Raw genomic sequence first — 18,077 nt, 5'->3', positions numbered from 1 at the left:
TAAAATATTCTTTCAATAATACCTCCTTAATGAAGGATTTCTGGGTGGATGTTTATAGGATATTTCCACTTGTTTTGGTGTGAGAAACCCACCTCCATCGTTTGTCCAAGTACTTCTGATACACTCTGTATATAGAAGACCAACATTTCATACTAATTAATATTTTAGCTTCGATTATATATGATAGAGAAGTATTAAAACGTAGTATGATTGATTGATTGATTGATTGATTGATTGATTGATTGATTGATTGATTGATTGATTGATTGATTGATTGATTGATTGATTGATTGATTGATTGATTGATTGATTGATTGATTGATTGATTGAATGCTGCGTGTAAGATAGGTTTGTAAATCAAGAAATTCCCTTCGTGTTCTCAAATCCTCGTCTTCGGTTATAAAGAGTTTTATGTAACTTTAAAGTACAACCACTGATATCGGTATACTTCTACAGAGCATACGCAAGGTCATTACTACGTCATCATCAGCTACCTTCTCCGAGCCGTCAGCTATTTTTTTCAGCAATTATTTATAATATTACCGTTGACTTTTAAGGAAAAATTATTATTACCATTTATGTTAGTCGATGATTCACACCCAACCAATTCCCTTGTAACGCAATCTTCTTTTTCTTCTTCTACCGCTTTTCCGACACTTATGAGGTCACGGGTGCGAATTGTGTCGGATATGACAATTTGACACTGTTTTGCGGGTCGGATACCCTTCCTGACGCCAACCCTACTTGTAGAAATGTAATCACTATTGCGCATTTCTGTGGTGGTTGGTACTGTTGTGTATTGTCTGAATATGAACAGGAGAGTGTTGGGACAAACACAAACAACCAGTCCCCGAGCCAGAAGAATTAATCACACGAGATTAAAATCCCTGAGCCAGTCGGAAATCAAACCCAGGACCCACTGAACTGAAGGCCTCAATGCTGACCATTCAGCCAAGGAGTCGGACTCCCTTGTAACGCAATAAAATGCTGAAAAATGTTAACTTTCTTCAGAGTTTCTTTCAAAATGTCATTCCTAACATTTCTCTGTCCCCTCAAAGGATATCCATCCAGGATTGAGGAGAGTATATTTTCCTGTCATTACCAAGGCTAGAACCTTGTCTAATTCGATGCCATTTGCCACAGATTCCTCTCCTTATCACCACAAGATGATGATGACGATGATGCCACAGATTCCTCTCCTTATCACCACAAGATGATGATGATGATGATATCAGTAATCATCCTACTGACCCCCTTCCAAACCGCTAGACATTTCCAGACACCCTCTCCGTGAATGGTGATCTCAATGAACCACATCTCTCATGGTTCTATTGTCTCCATTTTCCAGTCTCTCGTATTTTGGTCGACAGAAATCTCCTCCAGTACTCATTTTCTCTTTTTCCTGTTCCAATTTCTCGACTGCCCCACTAGCTTTATCTCCAACTGTTCTATAAACTCAGCGTAACCTGGGAATCCAATAAGAATCGTCCGTAATAACAATTCGTTATATTTATGGTTGAGAAACCACACACAATATTGGTCATTACAGTAGTTTCCAATAGCGACTGCTTCACCCTAGGGGGTGAATCCTATCAACTTGCGGTAACTTTCCAGCTACAAGCCTCGCAAAGGAACAATAGCCATTAAGTCGTTAATCTCTATATTTGACGAGCGCGTTGTATTTTTCTCTAAGGTCTTATCTAGCTTGAGTTCTTAATTATGAGATTTGTGGCGTTTTATTACAGATGACCTTATGCATCTGTCACTTAGAAAATCATACCTCATGACTGACATTTTGACAATTAAAAGATGTGTTCTGTAGGTATCCAATAGTACAACGCTGAGTAGGAACTACGATCAAATTGCTTTTTTTGAGGACGAAGAACAAGAATCATTTCTATACAATAGAAACACTGAATATTTTTTAAATTTTTTTTTTGCTATCTGCTATACGTCGCACCGACACAGGTAGGTCTTAAAGCGACGATGGGATAAGAAAGGCCTAGGAGTGGGAAGGAAGAGACCGTAGCCATAAGTAGGTACAGCCTGACGTGAAAATGGCAAACCACGGAAAATCATCTTCAGGGCTGCAGATAGTGGGGCTCGAAACCACTATCTCCCGGATGCAGTTCACAGCTGCGCGCCCTTAACCGCACGGCCAACTCGCCCGGCAATAATAATTTCAAAATACTTGACTGTTAGGGAATAGACTTCACCGAGCGCATTTATATTCTTCTTCTTATACGATCACTTTTTCAACACACGGTTGGGGTCGCGAAAGCGAACTAGGTTGGACATGTGCACTTGGCGCATTTTTACGGCCAGATACCCTCCCTGACGCCACTATCTATATGGACGCATGTATTTACTATTGCTGGTATCTGTGGTGGTAGGCAGTGCAGTCTGTATATGAAGAGGTTTTTAATGTGACGAACACAAACACCCAAATCCCGAGCTGGGTGATATTAACTAGAAGAGGAGAAAATCGCCGATGCAGTCGAAACGGATCCTAGGACCTTCAGAATCAGAGACTTCGACGCTTACCATTCAGCCTAGGAGCCGGACATTTTATACTATTATAATATTCTAACATCCATATACAATATTGTTAATATTGTTCTTGCCTTTCACTCATGAAAGAAGCTCACGGTCTGTAGCAGTTGATTTCATCCTGAGCGTAATAATATAATAACTGTTTACGTTCCACTAACTACTTTTTTCGGTTTTTTGGAGACGTCGAGGTGCCGGACTTCTGTCCCTCACCGAGCAAGTGGCCGCGTGGCTTGGGTCACGTAGAGATCAGCTTGGGTTCCGGAGATCGTGGGTTCAATCCTTACTGACGGCAGCCCTGAAGATGATTTTGCGTTTTTTCCGATTTTCACACCAGATAAATGCTGGGGCTGTGCCTTATTTAAGGCCACGGTCGCTTCCTTTCCTCTCCTAGCCCTTTCCTATCCCATCGTCGACATAAAAACTATCTGTGTCGGTGCGACGTAAAGAAAGTTGTAAAAAAAACAGAAGTATATTGTCCCGCAGGAGTTCCTTTACGTACCAGTAAATCACGACATGAGGCGGACGTATCTGAGCACCTTAAAATAACACCGAACTTAGCAGGATCGAATCTGCCAGGAAGGGCTCAGCGCTCTACCGTCTGAGCTACTCAGTCCGGCATCCTGACCGTCTTTGTAAGTGTAGTTTGTAGAGGCATTTGCTTTCAACACTCAGGGTTGTGGAATTACATCCCTGTGCATTGGGTTGATATTTCAAACTGCTTAAGTATGAGGGATCAGTTCCAGTAGATTTACTTGAAAACTGACGGACACCTACATTGACTTAGCAAATGTCATGGGATAGTCACCTAAAAGCGTGTGAGGCCTCCTCTGGCCCAGCGAACTGCAGTGGGACCCGTGGAAGTGAGTCGACATGTCCTTGGTAGTCCTCTGGGCACAACTGACACCAGATCGTTTGCAGAGCGGCCGCCAATGCTGGTCTGTTAGTGGGTGCAGTATCCATGGCACGGAGCTTGCGTTCTAGGACATCCCGGATATGCTCGATAGGGTTCATATAGGGGCTCCTGGCTGGCCATGACAGTCGTTGGACTTCCGCTGCATGTTCCTGGAACCATTCCCGGGCGACGTGGGAGCGATGTGGCGGCGCGTTATCATCTTGAAACATCGCAGAACCGTCTGGGCGCTGGAAGGCCAAAAATGGGTGGAGATGGTCTCCGAGCAGCTCAACATACCGCGTACCATTCAAAGTATCTTCCAGAACAACTAGCGGGCCTATTCTATACCAGAAAAATGCACCCTAGATCATAACAGAGACACCAGCGCCCTGGACCACACCTTCGAGGCAGGCGGGATCCATCGTTTCATGTGGTCTGCGCCATACACGGTGCCTCCCATCGGCATGGTGCATTTGAAATCGTGATTCGTCCGACCATATCACGTTACGCCATTTTTCCAGTGCCCATCCTTGGTGACTGGCGACAAATGCGCGTCGTTGTGCCCGATGACCTTTGGTTAACAGTGGCACCAGTGTGTGTCCACTGGGAGACGTGTCTAGCACGGCCTGTGTTGAACTGAGCCGTGATTTGTTGCACGGTTGCACGTCTGTCACTACTGACAATCCGTCTCAGATGTCACCGGTCACGGTCATCGAGGGTGGCTGGACGGCCGGTCGTTCGTCTGTTGTGGACGGTGACACCCGCATTCAACCATTCACGATACACCCTGGACATGGTTGATCGTGTAAAGCCGAATTCCCGCACCACTTCCGAAATCGCACTTTCCATCCGTCGGGCAGCGACTACCATACCCCGTTCGAACGGTGTCAGCTCACGACGACGTTCCATGTTACACCTGTCACATGCACAGCCACTGCTCATAAGGTCTCCTATACAACTGCCGCTGGCACAGGGGGTGTGTGGTGTGCAGACAACACATCTGCGCGTCAGTGCTCGGCTATCCCATGTCATTTGCTCAGTCAGTGTATTTAGGGCGAAAATCCGGCACTCTGGAGTTTCCTAAAATTTGTATCTATTGAAGGGGCGTTAAAACAGTATTATGATCACTTTATCTTGTTTTTGTATTAACTACTTATGATTAAAATAGGACAACTTAAATTCGACATCCTGCATACTCAGCGAAAATTTTGTGAAGTTCACACAAATGGAAGTACACTACTTTATTGCTACCATAAAATTAATAATAATAATAATAATAATAATAATAATAATAATAATAATAATAATAATAATTGTTTATTGATAATTTCTTTCTTTCTTAATCTGCTTACCCGCCAGGGTTTGTTTTTCCCTCGGACTCAGCGAGGGATACCACATCTATCGCCTCAAGGGCAGTGTCCAGGAGCGTGAGACGTTGGGTCGGGGATACAACTGGGGAGTATGACCAGTACCTCGCCCAGGCGGCCTCACCTGCTATGCTGAACAGGGGCCTTGGTGGAGGATGGGAAGTTTGGAACGGATAGGCAAGGATGAGGGAAGGAAGCGGCCGTGGCCTTAAGTTAGGTACCATCCCGGCATTTGCCTGGAGGAGAAGTGGGAAACCACGGAAAACCACTTCCAGGATGGCTGAGGTGGGAATCGAACCCACCTCTACTCAGTTGACCTCCCGAGGCTGAGTTGACCCCGTTCCAGGACTCGTACACTTTTCAAATTTCGTGGCAGAGCCGGGAATCGAACCCGAGCCTCCGGGGGTGGCAGCTAATCACACTAACCACTACAAATTTAAGACCAAAATATGTGATATTATTATATCCATTATTATTACTTTTGGACGAAACTTTTCTTTGTACGATGGAGTAGCCCTCGAATTTTTGAGAGCACAGTAAACTACAATGACGCCTATATCTTTGAAAATGCCATTCGTAGCGTTCGGTAGCATTAATTACGTGAAAATCTAGAGTTCAGGATTAATATTGTTACTGAATTTATTGCAGTGATATTAATTAGTTTCTATAAAGTGCCCCTGCCTAGGGTTACAGGTGAAACCTAGTCAACGGTCTCGAAGGCGGATGAGGAATTTAATGTCCCAACGGCGGAGAGAGCGGAAGAACCTAGTGGAGTAAAGCACGAATAAAAATTCATTTCGGACTAACAATCCGATCTTATCTTGGAATTAATTTCCTACCTTGTACAATGTACCATTTTAATTGCAGAATGGAAAGTCCGCTGAATGAAAGCACTACCCCATGTGGTAGCTCGGAAGAGAAATCCACCATTGCGTTATGCAATGCATCGGGACCTAGGGTTCTGGGGAGTCCCAACATCTGCAATAAGGGTGAGTCGGAGCATCCTTGGAATCCTTTCAGACTTACATTTAAGAGGAAATTTTTGCAGGCACCCTTAATGTAAATTCCTTGCTAAAAACCGGCAAACAGAAAAAACTGGAAATGTTCTTAGATAGACATGAAATCCAGATCTTAGCAGCTCAAGAGACACGGTTTATGGATGAGAATGTAACAGAAACCAAATATTATAGAGTCTTTAAAGGTAAATCAGCAATCAAAATTATGAAAGGAATGCCACTACTAGGTACCGCCTTTTATGTCCATAAAGCGATAGTTGATAATGTTATAGAATTCAAATCTAGTTCAAAAAGGTTATCTCTTCTCACACTTAAATGCAAGAACAAAAAGTGTACATTTGTTAACTGTCATGCACCAATAAATGAAGATAATAGCAAGAACCCAAGTAAAACTGAAGAATTCTGGAGTCTCCTAGATGATGAAATGTCAAAAATTCCAAAATCAAATGTTATTATTCTACTAGGTGATTTTAATGCACAGTTAGACAAATAAAAAAAATTTCAACAAAATAGTAGGAGCATATCCGGCACACAAAAGAACAAACAAAAATGGCATGAGACTAATTAATCTCTGTAAATCCTTTCACCTAAAAGTAACGTCGACGTTCTTTAAGAAACTCCCAAGAAAGGCTAAAACATGGGTGTCCCCAAACCCGATATTAGGTGAGTTTCAATTGGACCATGTAGCTATTTCTCAAAAAAGTATTAAAGAAATTATGAATGTTAAAGTAATAAGAAGTGGGGAGTTTGACTCCGATCACTACCTCTCTAAAATGAAGCTAAATTTTCTACCTCGCAGGAATCAAAGAAGGCTGAGAAAATTAATGAAATACAACATAGATAGGCTCAACATTACACAAGCAACTATAGAAAACTTTCAGGAAGAAATTAAAATAACTCAGCATTGCAAATGGCCAGAATTATCTAAACAGATTAATAGTGCAGCGAAGAAGGTATTTGTATCAGTTAAAACTAAAACGAAAGTATGGTGGAATAACGTATATGATGAAGCACATACGGAAAGAACGAACATGTGGAAAAAAATAGAAACGTTCCGGAAAGAATGAACACTATGAGCTATTTAAACAACAACAAGGCAGGTTAAAAGATCTTTGAAAAATCGCAGCCAGTAGAAATTGAGAATAATTTTGTAAGAAATAACTCCCGAAATTTCCATCAGACCTTTAAGAATAACCTGAAAGGTTATCAATCCCGGAGCATTTGCTTCAGAGATGCAAATGGTAATATTGGCCTTAACAATGCCGAGAATTGTGAGATTCTGGCAAAACACTTCGAACACCTGCTGAACTGCCCTGAGCCAAATCATAAATTTGAATTTTCAGAAATTCACGAAAATCTAGAAGCTGATTCACCTCCAATAGCGGAAGAAATTAAGGAAGCATTAAAAAATCTTAAAAATAACAAAGCTAGGGGGAAGACTCCATAACAGCTGAAATGTTAAAATGGGCTGAACCAAAATTTATAGAATATCTACAAATAATCTTTGAAGAAATTTGGGAAAGAGAAAAGATCCCAGAGGATTGGAAAGTGGCTCTAATGCACGCATTACACAAGAAGGGTAACAAGCAAGATGTCAACAACTACAGAGGTTTGATATTTCAAACTGCTTAAGTATGAGGGATCAGTTCCAAGTAGATTTACTTGAAAACTGAGCTTGCCAGTTGCTTACAAGATATTCTCAACAATACTACTAAACAGAGTAAAATCGACACTGGACAGTCAATTGGGCGAATATCAAGGTGGATTTAGAGAGGGAAGATCTTGCTCCGAACAGATTTTCAACCTGATATCTATAATTCGACACAGATTTAATAAACTCCAATGACATAGTTGTAAAATTTATTGACTTTAAAAAAGCTTTTGACTGTGTTGATAGGGAAACCCTAGATAAAGTAATCCATGAATTTGGAGTTAAAACTAAATTGGCAAACCTAATTCGTGAAACCCTTACAGGCACTATCTCGAAAGTAAAATTTATTGGTGAAATATCTCGACCTTTCAAAATAAATACAGGTGTCAGGCAGGGCGATGGTCTATCTCCACTCCTTTGCAATTATGTCATGGAAAAAACTGTAAGAATTTGGAATGAAAAACTGAAGGAATCCAAAATATTGCCACTCGTGCTGGGGAAAAATAACAAAGGTGTTGCAATAAATTGCCTAGCATTTGCAGATGACTTTGCCATACTTTCAGAAAGCCTTTCAGGTGCAACAATGCAAGTCAATCTCCTTGAAAATACAGCCAACATGACAGGCTTGAGAATCTCTGCCGAGGAAACAAAATTTTTGACGAATATAAAAAGTGCCCCAAAGTTTTTAGTAACGGATATTGGTCAAATACGAAAGGTAAAGAAATTCAAATATTTGGGTGAGACAAATCAAGAAAATTGTTTAGAAAAATCTGCTATAGAGGAGAGGATACAAAAGATGGAAGGAGCGTACGGTACAACTAAGAATACTTACAACAAAAAGTGCTTATCAACAAAACTTAAAGCACTACAACACAGTAGTGAAACCAGAATTCCTTTATGCCAGCCAATGTCTAGCACTGAACTACAAGCTTGATAAATTAGAAATATTAGAAAGAAGAATTATAATGGAAATATTAGGTCCTCTAAGAATTGCTGAGTTTTGGAAATTAAGAAGTAACAATGAAATTCACCAGAACATAGAAAATATATCAGAAACAATAAGAAAAAGGAGATTGATATTTCTCGGACACATTTACTGAATGGATGACAATAGACTCACTAAACGAACCTTCAAAATATATCAGAAACAATAAGAAAAAGGTGATTGATATTTCTCGGACATATTTACTGAATGGATGACAATAGACTCACTAAACGAATCTTCAAGTACCTTTGGGAAAAGAAATCAACTACCACCTGGGTTCAAGGAGTCAAGAAAGACCTGGAAAGGAACAACATACGAGAGGAAGAATTATTGTAAAGAAAGGTTTTTAGGAAAAAAGTCTTACAAATGGACGGATTCCAAGGGAGGAAGGAAAATAAAACAGGCACAAAGTGGACTGAAGACAGGAAAAAGAAGCACAGTGAAACAATGAAAGAATACTGGAAGAAAAGGAAAGAACTAAGGAGGAAGAATTGAAATTGTAACGTGGTCCTTAGAAGGCCGGAACGCAAGAAGAAGAAGAAAATATTATTATATCTAACAGAATGGGGTCATTTCTATGTCACCGGGCGAGTTGGCCGTGCGGTTAGGGGCGCGCATTTATGAACTTGCATCCGGGATGTAGTGGGTTCGAACCCCACTGTCGGCAGCCCTGAAGTTGGTTTTCCGTAGTTTCCCATTTTCACACCAGGCAAATGCTGGGGTTGTACCTTAATTAAGGCCACGGCCGCTTCCTTCCCAGTCCTAGACCTTTCCTATCCCATCGTCGCCATAAGACCTATCTGTGTTGGTGCGACGTAAAGCAAGTAGAAATAGAATTTCTATGTCGAGGATTTAAGTAGCATGAAATTCAGTGTTTGTAATAGCACGCAGTTGCTCCTGTTGCGCGTACTTTCGCTGCATTCAAATGCAGCTGCATTTTGCGAAGTGTTTCGTAGTGTATAGCAGGCTGTGTACGCCCTAATACTGGGGTGTAAATAGCTTAATGCACTTATAAACTTTTTATAATTACATCTTCAATCCTATATTCTGCCCTGCTTAGATGTGTAAGAAACGAGAAATGGCCCTCGCCATGAGCACTATTGTCGGATTGAAATCTGAAATTTGACCCATTTGCATATAATGGATACGTGATCACAACGCATCAAACTCCCGAAAGCAGAAACGTTTACATCCCAACTTGAAGAGATTCTTGAGCGAATAGATTTCATTTTGGGTCGCATAGTTGCCCAGTTATTTATCTGTGTCTGTTTGTCTGTCTCTATACTGTCACTTAACACCTCATAGTTCCTACCAAACATGATAGTGTATTATACAACGAGCCTATAATGGTATTTATTAAGACGTAAGTATGTTTAACGTACGTCATAACTTTCATACGAGCGTTTTAATAACCAATAGGCCTATAGGCAAGTTGAATACGTCTGCTTTTGTTCAACAATAATTGAATGTCTGTATTGAGTTCTTACAATATATCTTTCTGTATGTACTTTCTTCTTCCGGTCTTCTACTACTACTACTACTACTACTACTACTACTGCTACTAAAATGTTTTCATTGCTCCCCTGAAGGGCGAGGTTGGCGTCTTAGAGGGAGACGCCGTCTCTCAGGCCAGCAGATTTTATTGCAGAAGGAGATTTGCAGTGAAGGTGAGAGGGTTGGCGGCCGTGGCGTAATTATACTAGAAACTGTCCCGGCATTCGCCTCAATGCAGGAGAGTGGAGAACCAAGGAAAACCATTCTCAGGACAACCCACGGTGGGAACCAGCCTTTCTCTCTCTCCCGAATATAGGGGCGTAGATCCAAGGTAGAGCCGTAACCAGTCAGTCCTTCTGAGTGCAGAGCTGTTGGACCACGCACCAGCCGTAGCCACTTGCAGGTCGAAGCTTAATCTGAAACCGCTGACGTCTTCCAATCTACTACTACTACTACTACTAAACGTTTTCACTCCTCCCCTGAAGGGGAGGCGGGCCTCCTAGATGGTGACGCCGTCTCTCAGGCCGGGAGATTTGTTACGGTGAAGGAGATGTGCGGAGAAGGAGAGGGGATGGGCGGCCGTGGCCTATACTACGAACTGTCCCGGCATTCGCCTTAGTGCAGGAGAATGGAAAACCACGGAAAACCATTCTCAGGACAGTCGACGGGTGGGACCAGGCGTGAAGTCCGGCACTGTGCCCGAGGCCCGTCTCCCGAGTGCAGAGGCGTAGAGCCACGGTAGAGCCGTGGCCAACTTTCCTCTGCTCGGTTGGCCGGTCAGAGTACAGAGCATATGGGACAACAACCCACTCTGCATCTACCGACCAATCTTCCAATCGGTATTTCAAACTCCAAGTGCAACACCGTGTGTATACCATCAACGAGTAATTTGATAACATCTATATGAAAATGAAATGAAAACCTAAAACCTGTTTTCCAGTCATTGACCAGGTCAGGGATGGAATGAATGAAACAGATATAGGCTATTAGTACGATGGGGTCGCCACTCCCAAAGTGATTTATTAATGACTGATAGATGCTAGGAAATGAGAATGGAACGTGTTGCTGGAATGAAAGATGACAGGGAAAACCGGAGTACCCGGAGAAAAACCGAGAACATCTAAAAACAAACAATATTTGCGAGAAAAATCCTGAAACAAGATGTAGATCACTGAAATGAAAATGTTGATATTTATGAAACTCCTTTAATGGTTTTATCAGAACTTACTAAATGTTCTACCATAGTGTAATATAGCTTGAAAAATATACACATCTACACTGGTCAGTTTTAATTGCTGCGACAGATGGCCTGCATGATGATGTATATTAACCGCGGCTGACTTTATGCACCGTAGCGTAGATCTAGTTGGCCGTGTATTGACCATGAGTGTTCCCGACTAGTTCAAGGTAACACATGACCTGTAGGGAGCTTTGACCTCAAAGTACTGATAAGTTATTCAAAACACAGGAAATTAACTCAATTTATTATAATATTAAAATTAACGTGAACAGAAGTGATTTTATTTTAAATACTGGTGGTTGATTGTACAGTTCATGAGATTTATCTGGGGAATGGAATGTTTGAATTTGGGTTAATGTATATTTAAGTGACTTGTTTATCAATTCAGGATTGTTCCACGTACAATATTAATCTACATCGGATTGGGTTAGTTAGAAATCGATAGTTGCAGTCTATACAGTATTTTAATGAATGGCAGTATCATAACGTGTCTCATTATGATACAATTACGTCACATGAAACAATGGAAATGATGCGGCTGTTGTAAAAAATCCTTATGTGATACAAACAAATGGAAAGCAAATTTGAAATCAGCACGTGAGTTTTATTAATGTTCGTTACAGAAATCATGCAAAATTATTAAGGGGTGTCGAAATTGAGTGAAATGTGATCAAAATCATGATATCAAAGGAAATGATGAGGCTACTGTGAAACATCCATACGTGATAGGAAAAGACAGAAAGCAGATATGTACTCAGCACACCAAAGTAAGGTAAGATCACCTATTAAACCTAACGGAAGAAAATATATTACTTTTCTTGCCTATTATAATATGGAGCCAGCCCCGTGGTGCAGGGTTAGCGTGCCTGCCTCTCGCCCGGGGACCCCGGGTTCGATTCCCAGCCAGGTCAGGGATTTTTCTCTTGACCTGAGGGCTGATTCGAAGTCCACTAACCTACGTGATTAGAATTTAGGAGCTATCTGACGGTGAGATGGCGGCCTCGGTCTCGAAAGCCCAGAATAACGACCGAGAAGATGCGTCGTGCTGACCACACGGTCCCTCGTAATCTGCAGGCCTTCGGGCTGAGCAGCGGTCGCTGGGCAGGCCAAAGCACTTTCGAGGGCGTAAGTGCCGTGGGGTTTGGGGTTTGGATTATAATATGGTCAAACAAGGAATGAATTATAGATGATATACTGTTGTTTCGACTTTTCCCACTAACTTAACTGTCTAAGAAGTGAGGTGGGTCGCAACGCCTCAAGAGAAGACCTGTATTCCAACTTGTGATCCGGAACGAATTTCATTTGCTTCTAAATATAGAAAACTTCCACCTTTCGTAAAGCGCCCTCATAATGTTTCTTGTTTGCCCACACTAATGTATGCAGCTCGACTTCAAATTGATAAGCCTGGATCATGTGCAGGTAGCGATAATTGTGTATATATCTAGAAATTACCTCGACAACGTTTCTAGTTGATATCGTGCACCTTCAAATGATTTATAAGACAATTACTGACAAAATTGTTAAGAGACATTGTAGTTCCCTTATGTTAAGAAATGTCCGATTTCCATGAAAGTCTGCGTTATCAAAGTAAGGAAGCTTCTAGTTTTACGTGACAGTTGATATTGTGATCATAACTAAAGGATATCTAGTTTTACATAGGATACGATCCACAGGGACGCAGAATTTCGCTTCAAAAATCCCTCTGTTATCAGTGAAAGGTGTATGCTTGATGGCAGCATTTCAACTATGGCTACTCCTGAAAAGCAAGAAATGCGGACAGTTGTTGACCTTCAAGCAAAAGTAGAATGTGGGTATTTTTTCAGTTCACGTTGCAGAAACACTAAATGTATTTTATGCAAATTTGCATTTCAGATTTAAAGAAATACAATTTTAGTTTACAAAACTACGAGTGTTTCGAAATACCTTCAGCAAGGGACGACACACTCTTAAAGACACATATTGTAGGTCAAGAGAGAATATTTAGTGACATTTGGAGTAAAGAAACGTTATGGTTGATAACACACAGATATAATTGGTTTTAAACTGTGTTTATTTAATAGTGCTTTTTACTGTACTTTATTTCATATTTTACGTGCTGTCGACCTCGTGGCCTCTTGTACTGATTTTTGTCAATATAATGCGGTGCATGTGCGATAACAGGGAGCGAACGTACTGAGTATATCTCCATGTGACTTACAAAATATACATAACAGTCGCCAAATCAGCCAAGTTATTTTCGAAAGGTGACTTTGTGGAGAAATATTTAATCGTGGCAGCAGTGAAACAATCGCTGATATTGTCGAGAATGTGCAAGTGTAGGTTATAGGGAAGTATGCAATACTGTTGCAGGTTCGCTTGTCTTGGATGAGTCCACGGACATATTTGACAGCTTTTGTGCCCAGAATAGACTGTGGGCTTTCCATTACTGAGGAGTTACTAGATGCTGTACCTCTCGAAAATACTATCATAGACAAATATTTTTCAAGTTATGGAGGAGGATGTGGAAGTGATAGGCTTCTGGTAGAATCAACTGTTCTCCGTGAGCACAGACGGGGCAGGTGGACATGGTGGTTGCTCATTCGTTTTAAGAGATAAAATATATACTTAGGCCATCATGGCCGTGTACATTGCGCAGAGGCAGCGAAAGTTGGAGATGTGATGGATGATTTTGTCCGTACTGTGTATTTTATTAGTCCTCAATAACTCAAACATCGTGAATTCGAGAATTTCCTTGCATCTGTGGTCGCAGAGTATGGCGATGAGTTTAGTCATTGCGAGATTCACTGGCTGAGCTGAGGAGTAATCTTAAAACGGTTTTTCCACGTGGGAGAAGAAAAAAACATCCGTTTAGAGATGAAGAGAACGCGATAGAAAAGACCTAATGAGCCAGCATGGATTTCAAATTTAGTGGTTCTTTCCGACATCTCCAGTCACCTCAACGTTCTCAGTTTATCGATATCAATCAATCAATCAATCAATCAATCAATCAATCAATCAATCAATCAATCAATCAATCAATCAATCAATCAATCAATCAATCAATCAATCAATCAATACTGATCTGCATTTAGGGCAGTCGCCTAGGTGGCAGATTACCTATCTGTTGTTTTCCTAGCCTTTTTTTAAATAATTTCAAAGATATTGAAAAATTTATTGAACATCTCCCTTGGTAAGTTATTCCAATCCCTAACTCTCCTTCCTATACATGAATATTTGCCCCAATTTGACCTCTTGAATTCCAACTTTATCTTCATATTGTGATCTTTCCTACTGTTAAAGACGCCACTCAAACTTATTCGTCTTCTTATGTCATTCCACGCCATCTCTCCGTTGACAGCTTGGAACAGACCACTTATACGAAGAGTTCGTCTTCTTTCTCCCAATTCTTCCCAGCCCAAACTTTGCAACATTTTTGTAACGCTACTCATTTGTCGGAAATCACCCAGAGCAAATCGAGCTGCTTTTCTTTGGATTTTTTCCAATTCTTGAATCAAGTAATCCCGATTTGGGTCCCATACACTTGAACCATACTCTAGTTGGTGTCTTACCAGAGACTATATAGAAAAATATTCAGTGGCGTCGGGTGCTTAACATATTTGGATGTTCACGCAGAGCTGACAGTATATTAAAAATCCGATGTATAGTCCTAAATTGCTCCTCACCTCCTCAGTCGGTCAATACGTTAATAAGAGCTCAGTTAGCCTATATTGCGTCGTCTCCTTGGTTCATCAAAGCAGTATTATGTTACACGTGCGACTGTCAACACCTCCATGTGGTTAGTCAATTAACCACTCTGGGCTAACAACTCTGTGCATTAAACACTGCCACGGACTACGCGATACGTTCAACCATCTTTGAGATTTGAAAACAACTTTTAGATAAGGCATTGGAAGAGGGTCAGCGGTCCGTAATCCACTGCCTGCTCGATATGATGCATAGTCCGGCTCCATAGCTAAATGGTTAGAGTGCTGGCTTTTGGTCACAGGGCTCCCGGGTTTCATGCCTGGCATTGTCAAGAATCTCAACGCATACCGGCGTCAAATCAAAGACCTGCACCTGCCGAGGCGAACATGTCCTCGGACACTCCTGGCACTAAAAGCCATACGCCATTTCATTTTATCGGATGCATATCGAGCAGGCAGTGAAGTGATCACACAGTAAACTATGATCATATTCGCCATACCCACAGCATTACCCCTTCAAGTTCTAGCTATGAAATATGCCGAAGTTTGTAATTCAGAACGGGATTGTGATCGGCTGTCGTGGCGCGTGATTCAAATGGAAAGGGAAAGTGAATCGGCACTTCCGAATTCATAAATACGTTCTCAACGTACAGAAATCTTGTTCCCATGATACAATATCGTGTAAATTTCAAGATTTTTTTGGATTACCTGTGTGTTCACGTGCTCGTTTGATCCTTAAGACGAGATGTCCATGGAAATATTTGATAACATTCAATAGAAAACTAGTACTATGGGAATGAAGAGGACATACTGTGCACTTACTGACTTAAACTCAGTACGTGAAGATGATTAAATTGAAGTCATTTGACTAAAAGAGGTATTTCCAGACGGTTCCACGCACTGCGTGAAAAGCTCCTCTCTTGACCGCCTCCCACTCTTGACTTATTTGTTGAACATTTCTCCGTGTCAGCAGATAACTTTGAGCGGCATACCTTGTACCTGATACCCGTAGAACTACAGTGCAATACTAGGCTGAAAGATAGGTTCAACGATTCTCCTACTTAACAACAGTTTTACACAATTTGCCTCATTAAAATATCCCAGACTCCGTAAACAAGTGGCGAAAGTACTTTCACTGTTCAGTTCTTTTATCACCTGTATTTCTTTTAAGATTTAAAGTTCATCAAGACTAGATTGTGAGAAACACTCACAGACGACATCCTCCGCCTCTATGACTGGTAGTTTCAGGGACGCTTGGACAATATAGGAATAACTGTAATTAAAGAGCTTCGTCCATGGCTGTGACAATATGGAAGCTGCTGGGGTATGAGTGGTCCTGAGTAATGACATTCAGAACACGACTAGTGCATCTGAGTGTTATGAAAGGTGTTGCTCATAGGGTCAGTCGTGCTGCAATAGCACTTTCTGACCCAGTGAGGAAAGCAATGGCAAACTACCTCACTCCTCGTCTTGCCTAGTACGCCTCATTTTAGTGCTGCCATTGGTTTTTGCGGTTTCCTTATAACCACATAACCTTTGGTGGTGCTATTTGAGGATCCAACCAGCCTCTGGGCTGATGACCTAACAGACAGACAAAGAGCATCGACGGTAAATCTCCGTCCCGCGGAGTACGGAAAATAATAGTAATCCACCAGCCGTAATAATCACATAACCACATTTCAGTTGAGAATTGTAATTTAGATGCCTTATTAGCCTCATTGTGTATAACAAGCAGAAGGCTCAATTATTTTAATCTCTGCTGTCCTGTAGTGTGTGGAAATATGTCTCAAGTATTTTAAGACGTTGACGTTGAAGTTGTAACGGCAATTATTATCACTATTTTCATAAACATGAACACTTCTGAGAGTAACTCATTAAGATGAACTACTTTCTTGAAGTGGTTGGTAATGTCGTCTAAGTTATCATTTGTTCGCCCTTCATTCAGCAACGATTCATGAAACATTATTTCGTGAAGCAAAAGACTATCAGAGTCTATATCATCTTCAAGGCATTGTACAATTTTATCTCTGTCTGCATCAATCCCAAGTAAAAAATGTTCGAATTCAAGTAAGAATTTGTAAGATGATGTGTCAAAACGGGGAGCCAAGCAATTAAAAAGGTTATCCATCTTCTATCTATCTTAATCTGTTTACCCTCCAGGTTTGGTTTTTCCCTCGGACTCTCCGAGGGATCCCACCTCTACCGCCTCAAGGGCAGTGTCCTGGAGCTTCAGACTCTGGGTCGGGGATACAACTGGGAAGGATGCCCAGTACCTCGCCCAGGCGGCTTCACGTGCTATGCTGAACAGAGGCCTTGCGGGGGGGGGGACGGGGAAATTGGAAGGGATAGACAAAGAAGAGGGAAGGAACTGGCCGTGGCCTTAAATGGCCACGGAAAATCACTTCCAGTATGGCTGAGATGGGAATCGAACCCACCTCTACTCACTTGACCTCCCGAGGCTGAGTGGACCCCGTTCCAGCCCTCGTACCACTTTTCAAATTTCGTAGCAGAGCCGGGAATCGAACCCGGGCCTGCACGGGTGGCAGCTAATCACGCTAACCACTACACCACAGAGGCGGACGATTTCTTTTACGTGCCAGCAAATCTACAGACGCGAGGCTGACGTATATGAGCACCTTGAAATACCACCGAACTGAGCCAGGATCGAACCTGCCAAGTTGGGGTCAGAATACCAGCGCCTCAACCGTCTGAGCCACTCAGCCAGGCAAACTCTTAAGAGCTCACGCCATCAACTAGCTATCTAGCTGAGTTAATATCACCAGCACGACATAAAGGCCTACTGATGTTATGTTACGTAAGTAGAGCTGTACACCTCACTGAAATTAAGTCACTTAGTTTACTATACAACAGAGCTGAGAAACTCAGGCGCACGAGCGCTGTCCTTCTCTACCCAACTTAGTGGGTTCGATCTCGACTCTATCGGGTGGTATTTGAAGGTGCTCAAATACGCCAGCCTCGTGTCGGTAGATTTAGTGGAATGTAAAAGAACTCTTGCTGCACAAAATTGAGGTACCTCGGGGTCTTCGAAAACCGTAAAACTAGTAAGTGGGACGTGAAATACAACATTATTAATTATTTTACCAGGTAATGCTCTGCTTTGTCCGCCTCTGTGGTGCAGTGGTTAGCATGATTAGCTGCCACCCCCGGAGGCCCGGGTTCGATTCCCGGCTCTGCC

This window comes from Anabrus simplex, chromosome 2 (genome assembly GCF_040414725.1).
Source record: "Anabrus simplex isolate iqAnaSimp1 chromosome 2, ASM4041472v1, whole genome shotgun sequence".
Lineage (NCBI taxonomy): Eukaryota > Metazoa > Arthropoda > Insecta > Orthoptera > Tettigoniidae > Anabrus > Anabrus simplex.
Note: the sequence above shows the minus strand (reverse complement) of the source record.